The sequence below is a fragment of the Aulonocara stuartgranti genome (assembly GCF_965226115.1).
Source record: "Aulonocara stuartgranti genome assembly, chromosome: 22".
Classification (NCBI taxonomy): domain Eukaryota; kingdom Metazoa; phylum Chordata; class Actinopteri; order Cichliformes; family Cichlidae; genus Aulonocara; species Aulonocara stuartgranti.
The window spans coordinates 8,068,841-8,074,840 of NC_138957.1; the positions used below are offsets into that span (position 1 = coordinate 8,068,841).

At 44.0% G+C, this 6,000-nt stretch overlaps 1 protein-coding gene across 5 annotated transcripts in view; it reads right to left on the bottom strand.

The window, feature by feature from the left end:
• LOC309698352 (CMP-N-acetylneuraminate-beta-galactosamide-alpha-2,3-sialyltransferase 1-like) overlaps positions 1 to 5,165 on the bottom strand; it is a 103,255-nt gene extending 98,090 nt beyond the window's left edge. For 4 of the 5 annotated variants that reach the window (XM_082520729.1, XM_082520730.1, XM_082520728.1 and 1 more), the window contains exon 1: positions 4,689 to 5,165. The gene's annotated coding sequence lies outside the window, so the exon portion shown is untranslated. The remainder of the gene's footprint in view (positions 1 to 4,688) is intronic. The other variant, XM_082520726.1, reaches the window with a different exon arrangement.
• Positions 5,166 to 6,000: the final 835 nt, after the last annotated feature.

The following is a 6,000-nucleotide window of genomic DNA, read 5'->3' on the forward strand; positions in this document are numbered from 1 at the left end:
TCCTGCTGATAATAACTCACTTTCTCATCGATGACGTGCTTCATATAATATACTGATATGCAGAATTCGTAGGCTGCTATCATAAAGCACACACTGCCAAAGCTCTGCGCCTAAACACAACATTTCCTGGAAAAATAAACAGAAAAAACAACAATTCAAACACATCCACATCATCCCCAGCTCTCTTGTAGAGCGTTAACGTTTTTTGCCTACAGCTGCAAACACAACGCAGCTCCAAAGCGTTTTTTAAGCGCTTCTTCTATTGCTCCATCCATCAAGATATAGCACATTGTCTAAATCCGCTTTACATCTCAAATTCCCATTGTGATCAAAGAACAAAGGCACGACACATTCGGGTATTACTGTGAACCCTAGATGCTGGAGCTGCAAGACAAAAACAAAGCTTTTGACTTTGTGGCACAAAAAGACAGAGGTCTTTTGTCCTCCGGAGCACGGCGACGCTGGGCACATTTTGCTTGAGTCATACACAGGTCACACTTCCTTGGCCTCTTCTACAGACTTTATGATTGGGCATTGTGATTGCTGCAGATTTGGACCAGTTAGTCAAGATTAATGGGGGTCAAAGATGGATTTTCTCCCATGGCAGAGACGCATCATGACTCTCAATCACGCGTGGGAAAAAAAAATCTCACACTATTCCAGCTTACTTTGTGGGATCCTGGTGTGAGTTTCCAGCGCGCTGTGAAAAGCAGCAGCATTCTCTCTTGATTGAATTGCCGCCTTTTCTCCGCAGATTTTACCTCCACGTTGCAACTGCACTGAATTAAAAATTTAGAATGTGGCTTTAATTGATTTGAACATTCATATTTCCCCCGCAAAGAGCAAAACAGACTTAATTACACAATTGTTCTCTTATCTGCTCTGTACTCTGTGGACAGAACCTCTCTGATGCCAGCTATTGTTCAGTCACAGGATGAACTTATTTTTCCTCTGTAAAGCACAGGTAAACAAACCCTGCACAGGCTGCGCTTGGTGTTGATGTGCTGCCACCTCACATCGCCTGAAAGTGTTAGAAATCCGAAACAAAGAGGTGTGATGTGTGACGACATGTGTATCAAAAGATTACACTAATTTTTCAGAACCTTTCTTTCATGCCGGCTTCCAAAAAAAAAAGAAAAGAAAAAAAAAAAAGGCTTGCTCAGCTACGTAGCATGAAATAACCTTTTGCAGCTGTTTTTCAGCTTCGCCATTTCAGCAAAGTTGTCCTGATATGGTGCCCACCCTCTTCCCCTCTCCTCTATCTGTCTGTCTCCGCTGTCTGCCTTCGTTTAAGAGGCCACAGCTACATAATGCCAAGGCCAGTGGCTTTGCTGGGAGCACCTGGTGAGTTAAAGGCTGGGCCAGGTGGTACACAGCTTTGACTGCCAATTAGTGCGGTGACCATGTGAGAGCTGCCCGAGATAACTTCTAATTAACGACGGACCTCCGAGGCATAACAATTAGCCTTTCCTTCAAATAAATCCACAAAAAACGTATCCACGTGTCAAGCCCACTAACTAAATTACTTTGTGCTGGCAAATAAAACCCTCATGAAGACAAAACAGCAGTTAAAGTTAAGTAGAAAGTAGCTGCAAATGACAGCCTGTATATCATAGTGACTTACTGTTGATACGTATTGTAACAGTAAGTCTCTATTAAAGAAGAGAATGAAGGCATTTTCCCTGACAAGGTCATAGATACTGCGGTGCTGTCAACAGGACTATAAGTAGAATGAAAGGAAGCAAAGATGCTTTACATTGAGGACGACACTGAAGTAGGCATGCACGCTTTCAGACTAACTGATTGGACCAGAAAATGATTAGACAGCACTGGAACAATTTGTGTAGACAATGACAAGATGAAAGTCAAGGACGAGGCACGTGCGTCCATGGGAAAGACAATGAAAAAAATCACAGGAAGAACTCCCGAGTACGCCGCTGTGATATGGAGATGTATGGTTATGTCGCTGGGAGGAAACATCTGCCTGCACGATACAGTATGGCTTTACATAATGCATCAGCTGTGGGCTCCCTTCCTCTGCTCCTCCAAAGGCACCTGCCAATAAGCATTATCAAACAAGCAGTCGCGGATAAAAAGCCACGCTGTAATTTTGACAAGCCTAATTGCAGGACTGATGTGCAGTCTCGATGTTGTTGATTGCACTCGGGAAAGATTACGGCAGCAATCACAGGAACGGCTCGCTTTGTTGCCGCATTCAAATTGTCATTTTGTAATCGTCTGTGATTAAAACCTCAGAGGGGGGGGTGCAGCCTAGGTGCTTTTTTGTAGATTCGCTCATACAGTAAACTCCAATCCATTCTCCACATGTTGCCAGACTACAAGAAGCCTGTTTATCCTGGAGAATGGTGCTGAGGTGTTTCTTGGAAAATAGCCAGGACTGCTAAGTGGAAACAGAGGGCAAATCAAAAAGCCGGGGAGAAGTCCGAAGGGAATACTATGAAGGAAAAAGACTGTGTGACAGAGCACAGAAGCCTGAACAAAAGACACTAAGTATTAGTGAAATACCCTTGTACAGGCTGCAGATGCATGTGGACCACCACCCCGGGGAACTGGAAACATTTTTTGCTGTTGCTGCTGCTGCTGCAGTGATAGGCGGTCCCAGACCTTGCTCTAAAGCTGTGTACTTAAAGGGCCTGATTGGGTTTGTGGTGAGCCACGGGGATTCCTCTGTCTGGAGCAGAGACTCTGAATGCCAGAGCTGAATAACTGATTACAGTAAAGCCTTCACTGACTTAGCACAGCCTTTATACCACGGCAGCTTAAGCTGGAAATACCTCGCAGGAAAGATCTGAAAACAAAACTGGAAGTCAGATTGTTAGAGAAACTTACTCAAACTTTGAACGAGCTGTTAGGCGTGCTCGTGGAACGCTATACGTTATACCACGGCGTGCTTTGAAGTAGAAAGAGCAGCACACGAGTGCGGCTGCAGTTTCGTCAGACTTTTTGCTTGCAGCGTGTCTTCATCTGGCTGGCAGCTGGTGAGAGGCTGCCATGATTCACTGTGACTCATTGCCTCTTCCATGCACCGTTGTTGAAAGGAGCTCACAAAGGACTTTTCATTCTGAAGAATCATACCTTTCTTTTAAATTAAAAGACGCACATTAAGATGAGACGGCCGACACCCAGAGCTGTCCGAAGTACATATTATCAGAATAACACACATTTCTCTCCAAATAGCCCCACTATCTTATACGGCGTAACAAATGGCAATTGCTTATGGCAACCACATTTTCTTGATATAATTGGGTTCCTTGATAACGGATGCCACCAAAAGCAACCCATCTCCATCTCTGCCACCCTCCTTTCTAAATGCTGCAGCACGGTCCCCCACCCACCCACCCACCCCAAGGTCACGCCATCCAGTCTGATTGGAGACATGATGAGGAACTGGCTGAGCTAATGGGTTCTACTTGCTTATTATTTATAATGGCAAGGAGAGGTTTCAGGAGAAAATGAACCAGCCTGCTGGCAGACGCCTTCATTAGTAAATGAGGTGATGTCTCGTGCAAAATACAGATCATTACAAAACTCATAAACCTGGAGTTTATGAACACTGGGATATTAAGCATACAATGGAACCCGGAGTGATTAATGTTTACAACAAACTGAAAGGATTTCTGACAGCGAACATTGTTGCTTTAACTTAATGAGGCTGCTTGCAGCATCCCCCAGACAGCTCCTGAAATGTACTCAGCACAGACCTGTTTCCCTTTCAGTAGATATTGACAGTCATTGATACCAACACTGGTATCGGACTAATACTGGCATGATAGGATCGATACTTTGTTTCTACCCCGTAAGTTCAGTATATAGCCCGACTGAATTGTGTTAAACATATACCTTAAACGTTTTTGCATTTACTCTCATGGTTATTTTATTCATAGCCTAGAGCACATTTAAACAACAGCAGTTAACCATAAGTACTTTAGAAACAGCTACATTTAAATTCTAGGTCTCCAAAAACACACACAGTTTGAAAATACACGGAAAGTTGACAAAGCTGACCCATGACACGAAGCTCTCGCCTACATAAGCTGCCTTAACAAGTAAAAAGTATCAGTATAGTCAGTACTGACCCTCTTGGTACCTTTTTGGCACTGCTACTGTATATTCAACAGTTACCCTGAACGCAGTGAATGGTCCATGCAGCATATCTCTGCCTTCTTTGGATGCTTTGATGGGATAAGAGTATAAGAGGATGAGTTTGTCCTTTTGGTCATTTTTCTCTTAAATCTCGAAGAACAGAAATGTGGGAAATCCAATCCAGTCCTCAAAGAGAATAAGTTGTTTTTCTCAACATGACCCTCCAGTGCGAGCTGTTTCCTTTATTATGAGATATTTACACAAAGAGAGTGAAATATGATTTACGGCCACTGATAACTGTTCTCCTAACTGTGCACATTTCAGCATGACACTTTCTCAACATTAGAAAGCATGCATCTCTTTTCTCTCAGTGCGCAACTGAATAATTGTGCAGATTTTTTATTTTTGTTGCAGCAGAAAGTTGCAGCGCAACACCTTCTCAGCCGCACTTTAAAATACTTTAAAAACCTGCACGCGCGCCGCTCACTGTAAGGCACCTAAGCTTAAAAGCTATACGTAGAATAGGACGTGATTATTACCGCAGTCCACACAGTTAGAGCCACGCGCGGTGATCCCACACTCACCTAAAGTCAGTCCCCGGAGCTGCGGGCGAAGTCCCTTTATTCCCACGCGGAGTGACGGCGGCTTCAGCTTCAGCTCCACAAACAACGGAATAATGCAAATCAGCCACAAGCTACAGCTCCAAAGGTCCAATTTAAAGGAGCAGGGAGGAAGAGGGGGGGATAGCGCCAAACTGGCAACCTCGCACCGTTGCCTGTTTGAATGTGACAGCGCTGGGAGGAGGTTTACTCCCCCCCTCCTGGAACAAGCGGCACATCCGTGCGTTTTTGCTTTTCTTGGGGGGGAAGGGGGGGGTCAGTTTGTTTCCGTGAAGGAGGGAAGGCTGGAAACAGGTTTTCTCACGTAAACGGGCTACACGTTACTCTCTCCCAGGCAGTGAGGAGCATGCATTTTAATTCCTGAGCGCTGACCATGAGGGGCACAGCGCTGCTACGCCCCTCAGCATCCTCACTCGCACACACTTGCATCAGGATGTTTTTATTTTTTCTTCCTTTCCCTTCCTTTGGCATGCGTGACCGGGTCCTGGTGTTAGCCCGCAGCTCGGTGCCGCAGGAATCACCAAGCGCTTATAAAGTGATAAAGAATTTATTTCATCAATTTATGGGTCTTTTTTCATCATTCTCTCTCACTCATTCCTTTTCCTCTATTAAAATAAATATATAAATAAATGCAAGGGTAAATGACAAGCTCATCCCCAGTTAATATCTGCCGAGAATCTTTAAGGTTAAAACTTTGGAAAGCTTCCAATGAATTTTGCTTACAAGACCAGTACGGCTGATTTCCATACTGTACTGTAAGTGCTGCTGACTAATAGGATAATAGAGGTGACTGGTAGCTTAACTGCAGTGAGTTTAAGCAGGGTGAACTCACCCAAGCTGAAGTTCACTCAGCCATAATAGCCTCAGGCCTGCAGAGACCTGTTAGTTTTTCATGCCCTTGGCTAAGGTGACTGCATACCCTCACACCCTCAGGCCATAGGAAATATTTACTGTCATTGGGTTTCATTGAAAGTGTCTGGAATTATTTTTGCAGCAACCTTTATCAGATCCATTGAGTCAGCCGAATCATATTTCAAGGCCTGCAATGTGAACTCACAGTGTGAAGAAATATGTGGCAAATAAGTTATTGATACTTTTTTTAAAGCATACAAAAAATTAGGTGTAACTAGAAGGAAAAACTGTATTTTAATGGTTAGAAATTGAAATACATGAGGTTAAAAGGAAGCACATTGCTTGCTTAATCAAAGCCAAGACTACGTCTTTTATAAGTGAAGCCTCGCCTGTAGTTCTGTGGCATGCCCTGCATGAGTTCTGA